The sequence below is a fragment of the Macaca fascicularis genome, chromosome 12 (genome assembly GCF_037993035.2).
Source record: "Macaca fascicularis isolate 582-1 chromosome 12, T2T-MFA8v1.1".
Lineage (NCBI taxonomy): Eukaryota > Metazoa > Chordata > Mammalia > Primates > Cercopithecidae > Macaca > Macaca fascicularis.
The window spans coordinates 134,605,842-134,618,683 of NC_088386.1; positions in this window are offsets into that span (position 1 = coordinate 134,605,842).

Genomic DNA, 12,842 nt, shown 5'->3' on the forward strand with positions numbered 1-12,842 from the left:
TTGCTGTGAAGATTATGTGATTACTCCAAGAGCCTGGCTTAGAGACTATGTATTAACATGACAGCTCAGACATGCTGAAACCGGGCTCTCAGGGTCCTGACTGCTGGCTTTTTCTTGGAAGTCCATGAATCAGGGAGGCAATAGGAAGGTCTCAGAGGCCGTCCTAGGAAGCAGCACAATTCATGATGGTGTTCACATACTGACACTTAATAGACAGGTGCAGTTAATAGACACCTGGTCCAGCTATTTGGGGATTGCAAAATGGAATAAACCTCCTAACATCCAAAGAACTGGTTTCTTCTGCTTTCTTTGGGGATTTGAAGAAATCTCTCAACTCTTCAGAAGAGAGAAAGAAGGAAGAAAGGAAGGAGTGTGGGAAGGTAGGGAGGAGGGGAGATGGAGAGGAGTCACCAAGTCCTGCCCCAGGGGTAATGGCAAATCCAAGAGCTGATAGCACCGGGAATCCTGGGGGTGCTTAGGATTCAGGGCACCCATAGGTGGGCTCAATGGTGCTGAGCCCATGAGCCTTCCGTATTTGGGGTGGGCCTTCCAGAACCTTTCTGGTTCCTTAGTCATCCCTGCCTGGGGCAGCTGGCCACAGCCAAGGGGACTGGATGAAGGGGGCAGGTGCGGCCACCCCAGGGTAGTCCCTGACGGGCTCCTCCTCTGTCTCCTCCTAGCGTTACTATCATGCCTCCAGACCTCTCTCTCTGCTGCACATTCTTGAGTCCTTGGAGGCCAAAAGAAGAATCCTTCTCTCCTGGGGGCTGTTTTCATTTCCGAGGCAGATGCTGCCAACTCTGCCATCCTGGGGCAGCAGCCTGGGCCGTCTGCACAATGGTGGGAGCTGCCCCCCTCCCGCCACTGGCCGTTCCAGTCACTCATCCATGCTCTCACCTCGGGTGCCTCCTGGGCCTCATCTTCCTCCTCTGGTGAGAACAGTGGTCTCCACGCACCATGACTTTACCTTTCAATGTCATAGTCTTAGCCTGGTCCCACTGAGGGCAGAGTCTGGGAAGAGGCTCCATAAATGAATGAGGGGACTGATGAGCCAGGGCAGGACTGAGAGATGATAGGGAGGAGAGAGAGTCAGTGTGAAGACATTATTCTTGTAGGGCCTGGGGGGTCCCCGCCAGACCCCCTGAGAAGGAACATGCTGACCTCATGAGTTCCCATCCCCCTTGGAGATGGGCAGCCCCTTTGGGATCAACCACTGCTCCAGGCTCCAGGCAAGGTGACCCTGAAGTGTGGCTGTGTGAAGCCGACCACCGTCTGTGGGAACTGGTCACTGGTCACTGCAGCAGAGGCTGGGGTGAGGCGGGGCTGGATGTGTCACACAAGAGTCATCTCTGCTTGCAGACCTTGTCAAATGACACCTTCCTCATGGCCTCTCTATACCTTCTGCTGACTCTGGACCTAGTAGTTTCCAGAGAGTAAGTTGTAACTGGCTGTGCCACTGCAGGCTAGGCATACACAAGCTCTCGGCGTGTACACGAAGAGTTTTTGTAGGTTCTCTGAGTGCACAGTGAATTGCAACTGCCCTGGGCTGCTGTGAAATGAAGCTGCATTAGACATGTAGCATCCACAAGGGAGGGCATAATCCAAACCTGTCCGTATCCGTCAGACCCTCCCCAGAGGGCAGAGTCCCCCGCCCTTTGTGCCTTTAAAAGTGGTGGATTTTACCATTCTCTTCACTCTGCTTCTTGAGATACAAGGTCCAGAGAAGCTCGGGCTGCAGGTGAACCCCACGTTCCTGGGCAGAATCCCTCTCCTGGGTGCTGCCGCGTTTCTTAGTCTGCAGAGTGAAGGGCAATGTAGAAAGGCCTACTGGTGCCCTCCCCTTTCTCCCAGGCCGGACACGGGGGTAGCTCTTCCCTGTTGGTCTCCTACCTGGGACTCCTATCCCTGCCCCAGGTCCCTCTCACCAGAATACACCCCCAAACCCAAAGACAGAGAAAAATTAAAGGGTTGAGTCTACAGGATCCACCTGGCCTCCAAGGGGCAAGATTTCCCCAGTTCACACTCCCGAAACCTTCCCAGGTCCCCTAATCTGATGAGCTAACCTCCCTCCTCCATCCCGGACATGGCCCAGGACTTGTGATGCCAACGTTGGAGGGTTCAGAGTGGCCCTAGATACCCCAAATTCATCGTATGGCCTGTATGTATTAATCAGGCATTTCTCAGCTCTCCCCAGCGCACCCTCCCTCCTGGTCTGGAGGCCTAGCAGGCCGGGAGGAGGGGGTCAGCTGGGCTCCGATGCACCATGCAGAGCTGGATGGGAAGAGCCTAGGGGAGAATGGGGTCTTGTGAGTGTGATGTGACATGAGGCTGAGCATCCAGACCCTTCCGTGAGGACTCTATGGGGCCAAGGCCTCAGTGCAGACCCCAGGAAGACCCTTGGGAGAGTCAGCAGTGTAGGGGTGACCACTAGCATGTGAGGAGTTTGAGTCACTGTGGAAAGGACACTTGAAGGAATCCTACTAGGAGAAACCCACTCTGGGAGTGTGGCTGGTGACTGACCCGTGGCCTTTTAGAGTGAGTGGTTGTGTCTATAAGTTAAATTCCTTCTCTATTGAAACTCAGGCATTGGAATGGTCAACCCCAGCCTCTTCATCCTAGGTCAACGACAGAGACCGTGGCTCTAAAACTCATGTGTCCTGACCCTACAAAGCCAGACAAAGGCAAGGTGGGCTCATCTAAGGTCTTAGAGAGATCATGTTGCCCGTCTCCTTGGGCGGCTGACATTTGGCATCCACGTGGGAATGGCCAGGCCTGAGTAGAAACACATGTGGAAGCTCGGGGTTTCCAGAACGATTCTGCGGAGGGAGCAATTAGGGGAATTCATGGTTCTGGGATCAGTTACATTTCTTGGCTGAGGGAGCTGATGGACCCAAGGTTCTGGGGCCAATTGCCCAGGGCGCCCTCAGTGCCTGCCTGATCCAGACATCCAGACAGAAGAGTGGGTGGTTAGACAAGACAAGGAGGATTTAAAACTAAACTTCATTTCTTATAAGAGTTCTAACTTTACAGAACAATTACAAAGATAGTACAGAGAGTTCCCATACACCTCACACCGATGGGGGACCTTAGTGTCCCCTTGGTCACTGTTCCAGCAGGAGGCACATGTGTCCAGGGTGGCCCAGATGCTAGCCTGTTGGGGATGGACCATCTTGTGAGATTATTCTCGTGTGGTTGTTCTGTTACCATGTCCAGTGTTACATCTTCCTAAGCCCTGCTGAGGGTCACGTGGCTCTCATGGGCCTGCAGTGAATCTAAACACATCACAAGTGGACATCAGTGTGTGTCCAGCTGAGAAGGGAAGGGTGACAGGGAGGGAAGCACGCAGGCATATTCATGGGAGCTGAGGGGCACTCTGTCCCCAGGGACCACGGTCTATGGAACTGAGCTCTCCTGGGCAGTTGAGCTGGGCTGGGTGGTTCCACTCCCTCTTCCGGGACAGCCATGAGCATCAGCAGAGAGCTTCCCAGGTTCTTCCACTCTTGCCGTCTGCAGCAGGTGCATGGCCCTCTCTGCCTCGATGGCTGACATTGTGAAATATTGTATATATATATAATAATTTATACCTTACATGGTACTTACAGTGAGGCAAGCCCTATTCATCAATGAATATTCCCAACCACCGCATGAGGTAGGGGACATTGTAATACCCATTTTATAGATGAGGAAACAGGCACAGAGAGGGAAGTATCCCACTCCAGGTTAGAGAATCTGTCCCAGAGACTCGGCAGCTATGTGGAGAAACAGAACCTCGCCGAGCTGGTTCCAGCCACTGTTGTTCCTTCTCGGTCATGACCCCATTTAAATCCCTGTGCAGAGGGCAGCAGAGCAGCCTAGGAACAGAAGAGCTCCCTGGGAGGAAGGAGGCCTGCCTGGGGTTGGGTTGAGGTGGAATGACAGCCTCAGGAAAGCCTTTCATGCAATGAAAGATGCTTTATGTAAAGCACATTCCCCAGTAGCCTAGCGTGTTAAGATGGGGTTTGTGCTTCCAAGAGGAACCATGTCAAAGTCAGGGAGGCCTTGGGCTGTGCTGGGGAGGCCAGGGCCCTCTGGCAGGCTGGGACTCACAGTGTGTCTCCTGTAGCTGGTGGTTTGTGGTGTCAGTGTGGCAGCGGGCAGCCTGAGAGGCGTTGGCACCCTTGGTTTTCTTGTGCTTGTCCTGCAAATGCACTCCACTCCTCTGTGCTTCTGGCCGTCCTGGCAGATGTTACACACAATATAAACAATGGCAAAGAGCAGGATGTGGTAGGGACAAAGCCCACATGACCAAATGCACCAAGAACCAGGTAGTGGCCGTAGGGAATACTTGTGCCAATGGGCTCCAGCCTTTACAGCCCCAGGCTGGGGGTTGGTTTAAAGAAGCAGGCGCATGGCTGGTGTCTCCAGGATAGGTTTTCTCACTTGGGGGTGCAGCTGTGTGAGCAATGTTCTGTCCTGGTCTCCTGTCTCACCCCCACCCCTGTACTCACTGTACCTCTGGCACAGGTAGGTGACAGGCTAGTCAAATAACGGGGTATTGGGGGACCTGAAAACCCCTGAAGGAGGCCCCTCAGAATGCCTTGGGTTCTACAACTGAGTTTGAAGCCATGGGAGTCTTTGACCCTGTGAGTCACCTACAGACACGGTTCCCAAAGACCCACCTCCTGCCTGCTGCCTTCTTCTCCCACATGCAGGTATAGGACTCAGTTTCCATATAATCATTAGCACCATCGAGAGTCGTGTTTGGGAAGCAGAACGAGAAGGAGAGAGGAGGAAGAGGGAGAGGGAAGATAGGAAGAAAGAAACAGAAGGAAAAGAAACAGAAGGGGAAGACAGAGATGGAGAGACGGAAAGGAACAGACAGAGAGAAGGAGGCAGAGAGAGGGAGAGAGACAGTGACAGAGCCAGAGAGAGAGAGAGAGAGAGAGAGAGAATCAGAGAAAGAGAGTCAGAGAGAGATCGAGCGAGAGAAAAGTACAAGCATCAGCCTTGGAAGGTAATTCCAGTTCTGATGGCTAATGATTTTATTTGTTGTGTTTCCAGTTTCATCTGGGAGCACTTTGCAGTGAAGCTAATTGCGTGTCTTCCTTGTGCTGTGCAATCACAGGCCAAGGTTCTCCTGCTTTTGTTGTGGTGAGAGGAGGTTTCTTCCAAAAGCTCTCACAGCCAACCTTTCCTGAACAAAGGAGGATGGAACACTGACACGTCTTTTTGATCAAGAGATAGGTTTTCTGAATTTCGGGCTAGAGAGACCTGGTGGAGGCTGCCCAGGGCTCGTGCCCCGTCCACCTCTCATGGAGATGGTCCCTTTCCTGGCCCAGATGCTGCACAGGCTCCATTTAAAGTTCTTCGGGCACCATCTCAGGGCTCTTGTCTTTACCTCCCTTTCTCTAATTTGTATTTGTCAAAGGTTTTGGACACCTTATTATACATCTTAATCATCTCCTAACATTTCTTCCTGGTTTCCCACGATTCCACTAGATCCCAAATTTCTTGGGGGCTTCTCTTTCTATCAAAAGTGCCATCTCTGTCTTCTCTCAACCAAGCTGAGATTTGCTTCTGGGGCAGGGGAGAGAGCCCAGATGCCGCTGAGCTGCCGGCCCCATCTCCTGCACCCTCCCTGCCCTCTCCTCGCACTGCAGACACTGTTAGCGTTATTTATTTACAGTCGATTTTCATTTTGTAAGATCTTCTGGCTAAGAAATACCAACGAATGCCTAAGGCCATGCCTTTGCCCAAACCCGAGGAGTTACAGCCCTGTATCAAGTATCTCAAACTCCCAAACAAAACCCATAAAGATCACAAAGCCCCACCTATGGTCTTGTCTCAAAGAAGAGCCCCATGTGTTAGGAGCCATTTAGTAGCCAAGGAGAGAAGACCCCAAAGCGCTGTGGAAATGTCTGTGGGGCTGACCAAGAGCACTGGCCTTGAGCACACTTGCCCTGGGTGGGGCTGCAGGAAATGTTTAAAGCCCTCAACAAACGTCTTATATGAAGTCAGACCATTTATGCTTCATGGAGCTCATGTATTCTAGTGACCAAAGTATTTATATTTAAATACTGGCCTGTGGCTCTGCAACGTAATTCTAGGAAGAAGGACATTTTTACTTTTGGATACATATTGCGCTTTCTCCACGGTCAGCTGGAACCTAAAGAGAACCTGAAGAGAACACATCTTGGCTCTGTTCTGCAACGAATCTTGGAGTAATGAAACTCTCATTAGTTGCCTTAGATGGCCCACACAACATGGCACAGCCAGCTGGCAGAGAAACACTCACACCAGCAGAAATGCTTGTTGTACTGTTTGACTGAAAAAAAAAAAAAAAAAAAAGCAGAAACTGACTCACTTAAAAAAAAAAAAGCAGAAACTGACTCTTATTAAGTTGACCTGTGTGTGCAGACCACAGTGGAGCAGGCCCGGTGACTTTTTCTTTCAACTGTTACCCTCTAGGACACAAATTCCCCCACGAGGCACACTCTGGTTGGGCCTCAGTCACTGGAGGGTAAACATTTGGATCTTTGTCAAATGGCTTTTTCTTAGGTGTTCAATAAACAACAAAACATCTGACAGAGAAGGAAGCATTTTCCTCGCTCAGACAAATAAAGTCTCAAACTTTAAAGCTTATTTTAAAGCTGGAAAATAAAAATTGCATAAGTCTCATGATAGAGGCATTTGAAATAAATTAAAAAACTTAATCCAAGCCTCTTTCCTCTGCAAGCAGAAGAAAAACATATGTCTCATCAAGCTTGCTCTAGCTGCTCCCCAGAAAGTCAAGGCTGTGTGAGAGCCCGCCCTGCTCGGGGTGCTGGGAGGCAGAGTCTCAGGCCCTTACTGCAGCCCCACAGCCCCCCACAGGCTCTGACAAAGGGCAACACAGAACCTAAGCCATTCCCAAGTCACCGAGGGCTGTTTTCCCAAATGGAGCTGAGCGGTGGTCACTGAGCATGAATACAATCTTGCTGCCCATAGTCAAATTGGGTGGAACAAGTAACTTTTTTCTGGTTCCAGGCTGCCCATAAGACAAACATGACTCCTGATCCAGAGAACAAAGCTCTGTGGGTGCAGCTCATTTTCTGCCAGGGCCATAGGACCTTGTGGCAAAGTGGGTAGAGGTGGAAGAGCTTCAGGAGGGAACACATCCTTCCAGGTCAGAGCCCAGGCCCTTCTCCCTCCCAGAGTCTCTGTCCTAACCCTCTGCTCAGAGCTTGCCCTAACCCTCAGCCCCATTGAGGACATCTCTCAGTACAGCCCACAGGGAACCCCCAGCTCAAATATGAACATTGTTCCACATCCTCCCCCATCCAGTACTTCATTCAGTTTCATAGCTAAGATTAATCCTAACTAGCTAATTTACACTAGTGTGTAAACAACTAATAGATCCTTACCACTGATGGAGGCATTTGCATTGTTACATGGGATGCTTTGATAAATTAATTTCTACTTAATGAATTTGTTAACACTTTCCTTTTGAACTAATTTTTAGACTCAGAAGAAGTTACAAAAATGACACAGAAAGGTCCATGGTCCATCTCCCAGCTTCCCTCAGTGGTGACATCTTGCATAACTAGGGTACATTACCCAAATCAGGAATACTTAACAGAATTGTAGGTTGGGTGACCGAGTATGGTATGAGCTTGCAGTGGTGTGAACACATTGAGGTGGTGTGAACACACTGAGGTGGTGTGAACACAGGTGCAGGGGATGCGGGAACACGTTCATGATCAGTTCTCCGAGCTATTCCTTCTCCTCTGGCTCCAGAAGTTCTCTCAAGGCTCCCAGCATGTTTGTGATCTCCTCTGCCCCCCACCTTCTGTGACCCATGGATCTCTACCCCTTCCATTATTTGGAGTTGAGGATCCTGGCAGGAGGGTCACCCTGCTTCCTTCCTGGGCCAACATGTGCCGCTTCCACTCCAGCTAAATGAGCTCTTTGCTGGGTGGTGGGGCCGGGCCTGCTTTTGAGTTCCCCCTCACCATGGGTTTCCCCATCGGAGTGGTCCCAATCTGGCTATCCCAGGCCGTGGTCATCACATCCTGCTGCTCACTTGAGGCTGAACAGCCCATGGCACCTCTTGTTCTGCACAGTTCAGACCTGCCTGTGTGTTCTTCTCAGGGCAGCTCCTGTGGGCTCTGCCTCAGTCGGGGCATCCCCTTCCATGCACGCACCCCCACAGTAGGTGGGCCCCATGGCCTTCTGGGTCTGCCTCCCAAACAGGACAGGCTCCCTGCACTTCCCCATCAGAGCCCTGCTGTGCTGGCCAGGGCCATGCTAATTCTTGAATAGTGCAGAATCTCGGTATTATCATCCCAAGTGACCTCCCTGCTGAGGATGATGCTGTCATCCACCCAAAGCTGTGGGCAAGCGTATCGGTGAGTTAGAAATGTTAGGAGTTCCCATTCGGAAACCTTCCCAAGGTCTCTGCTTAACACTGTCATGATATCAGGACATTCTCGTGGGCTTTAGTGGGTCTCCTCTTTGGAAGGTTGCAGGCCTGGGCTGGTCAGGTTAATGGCCCACGGGATAAGGGGCTGTCAAAGTGCCACAACCCACCACACACCTCCTCCATCATCTGGAGGAATGCAGCACTAACAGCTCCAAGTTGGCTGCGATGCTCGCAGGTTCTCCTACAGCCAGGCACCTCGTGGCGGCTGGGTTGGCCTCTTAAGCTGTCTCTGAGATTCACGCTTCACATGCTATTGGCTCACAGCATTTGTATTAGGAAATGTTGGCCCCATTTCCTGTTTTCCTCTTTGAACTTGACTCTGCTGCCTATTGCATTACTATCTTATTTATGTTATTTGTGTTTGACAGCGCAAACCTTTACCCATCTTTTTATTTTCAATGTTTCAGGGCCATTCTGTGCTTATGGATGTTACTTTCCATCCAATACAAAGCCTTTGTCTGTTAATGAAGACATTTTCCTTTTTAATTTCGGCACAGCTGTTCCCATCTCTGTCCTCTTGTTTTTTGTTTTCTATTTGAATTCTTTCTTTTGCTTTTTTGCCATTCCTTTTCCTCTCTTTTTATATGTCCCATACTTGACTTGCTTTTGTCCTCTGCAGTGAGACAGCAGCCTTTCTATTTTTATTCCTGCTGATGGCTACATTTCTGGGGATAAAATGTCTGGTCGCATCTGTACTGTCATGGTCACATCCAAAGAGATGGTCTTTATGGGCCTCTGTGCATCAGGGGCCTGGCATAAGCTGGTGTGGATGTGACACATTCTCCCTTTCAGGCCTGGAACCAGGGTGGGCTGAGTGCCTCACTCTGCCCTGGACCTTAAGTCTGCAGGCCTTTCCTTGAGAGCTCTGTGGTTGGAGGCAGGGCCATCTCTGATGGACCCCCTGGCCTGATACTGGCCAGCAGGATGGGGAGGCAGTGCCACCGTCGCCGCCCATAAGCACAGGGATCTGCAGCCCGATAGGTGCTGTCTCCCCTTCATCTCCATGACTGCCCTGGTCAGTGGCTGGTGCAATGTCAAAGGCACCCAGGGCCTGGTCAGAGGATGGAGGAAGCTGGAGAGCGGGCACAGCCAGAACGGTCTCTGGGCTGGTCCGTCACCTGGTGGCCTTTCACGTGCACTGGGGCCCTTTTGGAAGCACAGAGCAGATGGCCACATCCTCCCTCCTGCCCGCCACTGCTGACCTTCAGTCTCCTGTCCCCTTCGCACCTGGTCTCCGGGCTCCTCTGAGCACCAGTCCCCAAGGGCAGGTCACCTCTGGGCATGGATGGGTGAGGCCCATGGACTTGCTGTCACTCTGTGACCCCACAGTAGGTCCTCAGGGTGGGGACTCCATGTGTACCCAGGGTCTCTGGGACAAAGCTCAGAGACCTCCCTACTCAGCGGGCCCTGCCCTCCCTGGATGGTGCCAAACCTCCTGCACACTCTTCCTGGAGTGGGCGGGGTCCTGGCTGGACTTTGCCTCCCACAGGAGTCCCTGGCAGGGTAAAGAGGAGGAATGGGGAGTGGCTCCTTCCTGAGGCTTGTGAAGCTTCCGCACGTGACGAGATGAATCCCTGACCTCGAGTAGCTCATGGAGAGCAAAGCTTTTCTAGGAGTTTCTCCCTCCCCCAGGTGAGTGGGCGATGAGGGGAGAGGGTCGCAGGGGTGCTCAGAGTGCAGCTTGGTCCAAAGAAGCCCCTTTCTGAGCCCCAGTTCTTCTTACACGCAGGCACCTGGATGGGGCTGGCCTCCTCCTGCCACAGTGAAGAGTCTGGGTCCGGAGCAGGGGATCAAACAGCACCTTACAGGGTCCTGTCCCCAGGAGCTTGGCCTCTGCTGGGGACCTCAGGGCAACACCATCACGACATAGGGCACATTGGGCTCACTTCCATCCAGTGACACTTCAAAAGTGTCTCCGAGTTCACGTGCAGAGTCACGCACCTGAGCACGCCTGAGCAAAACTATGGCCCTCACAAAAAAACAAACTCAAAAGTACAAAAAGAACCACGGCCAAGACTTCCCTCCTGCACCAAGCAGAGTGGGGACTGGTGCTGAAATGGCTGGGCCAGCATCAAAAGGTGTGGAGGTGGGAACGCTGAGTTTACCAGACATCTCAGAGAGGTGAAGTGGCCTGGCCCTGAGCAGGGTCCCCACATAATGCATTTTATAAGGAGATTTGACTGTTTCGAGTAAATTCCTAAGCACAAGGGAACACTGAAGTACTCTGACAAAGTTTGGAAGCTCTTAAGCACACAGACCCTAGCAAGGTTGGTCTATCTGTGTTCCTGGCAAGACAGTGCCCGTTGGCTGCTTGCATCATCGACTCTGACGACTCGTCAAAACAGTTCCCTCCAGCTTATCTACACTGTGGATGCACAAACACGACAGGAGCGAGCCCTGCCTGGGACCTTTGAGGACCCCGTTCTCGGCATGGGCGTGAAGCTGTGCAGCTCCAGGGCCACGTCTGCCCGGGGTCTTTGCGGCTCACAGTCACCCCGTCAGCCTGGTCAAACAGAGAGCCAAATCAGGAATGAACTTCCATTCACAATTGCTTCAAAGAGAATAAAATACCTAGGAATCCAACTTACAAGGGATGTAAAGGACCTCTTCAAGGAGAACTACAAACCACTGCTCAGTGAAATAAAAGAGGACACAAACAAATGGAAAACATACCATGCTCATGGATAGGAAGAATCAATATCGTGAAAATGGCCATACTGCCCAAGGTAATTTATAGATTCAATGCCATCCCCATCAAGCTACCAATGAGTTTCTTCACAGAATTGGAAAAAACTGCTTTAAAGTTCATATGGAACCAAAAAAGAGCCCGCATCTCCAAGACAATCCTAAGTCAAAAGAACAAAGCTGGAGGCATCACGCTACCTGACTTCAAACTATACTACAAGGCTACAGTAACCAAAACAGCATGGTACTGGTACCAAAACAGAGATATAGACCAATGGAACAGAACAGAGTCCTCAGAAATAATACCACACATCTACAGCCATTTGATCTTTGACAAACCTGAGAGAAACAAGAAATGGGGAAAGGATTCCCTATTTAATAAATGGTGCTGGGAAAATTGGCTAGCCATAAGTAGAAAGCTGAAACTGGATCCTTTCCTTACTCCTTATACGAAAATTAATTCAAGATGGATTAGAGACTTAAATGTTAGACCTAATACCATAAAAATCCTAGAGGAAAACCTAGGTAGTACCATTCAGGACATAGGCATGGGCAAAGACTTCATGTCTAAAACACCAAAAGCAACGGTAGCAAAAGCCAAAATTGACAAATGGGATCTCATTAAACTAAAGAGCTTCTGCACAGCAAAAGAAACTACCATCAGAGTGAACAGGCAACCTACAGAATGGGAGAAAATTTTTGCAATCTACTCATCTGACAAAGGGCTAATATCCAGAACCTACAAAGAACTCAAACAAATTTACAAGAAAAAGACAAACAACCCCATCAAAAAGTGGGCAAAGGATATGAACAGACATTTCTCAAAAGAAGACATTCATACAGCCAACAGACACATGAAAAAATGCTCATCATCACTGGCCATCAGAGAAATGCAAATCAAAACCACAATGAGATACCATCTCACACCAGTTAGAATGGCAATCATTAAAAAGTCAGGAAACAACAGGTGCTGGAGAGGATGTGGAGAAATAGGAACACTTTTACACTGTTGGTGGGATTGTAAACTAGTTCAACCATTATGGAAAACAGTATGGCGATTCCTCAAGGATCTAGAACTAGATGTACCATATGACCCAGCCATCCCATTACTGGGTATATACCCAAAGGATTATAAATTATGCTGCTATAAAGACACATGCACACATATGTTTATTGCAGCACTATTCACAATAGCAAAGACTTGGAATCAACCCAAATGTCCATCAGTGACAGATTGGATTAAGAAATGTGGCACATATACACCATGGAATACTATGCAGCCATAAAAAAGGATGAGTTTGAGTCCTTTGTAGGGACTTGGATGCAGCTGGAATCCATCATTCTTAGCAAACTATCACAAGAACAGAAAACCAAACACCACATGTTCTCACTCATAGGTGGGAACTGAACAATGAGATCACTCGGACTCAGGAAGGGGAACATCACACACCGGGGCCTATCATGGGGAGGGGGGAGGGGGGAGGGATTGCATTGGGAGTTATACCTGATGTAAATGACGAGTTGATGGGTGCAGCACAGCAACATGGCACAAGTATACATATGTAACAAACCTGCACGTTATGCACATGTACCCTACAACTTAAAGTATAATAATAATAAATAAATTAAAAAAAAAAAGAAAAATTGGAAAGATAATTGAGATATAGGATGACATTTTTTTTTTTTTCAGAGAAGATTTACATATATTTCTGGAAGG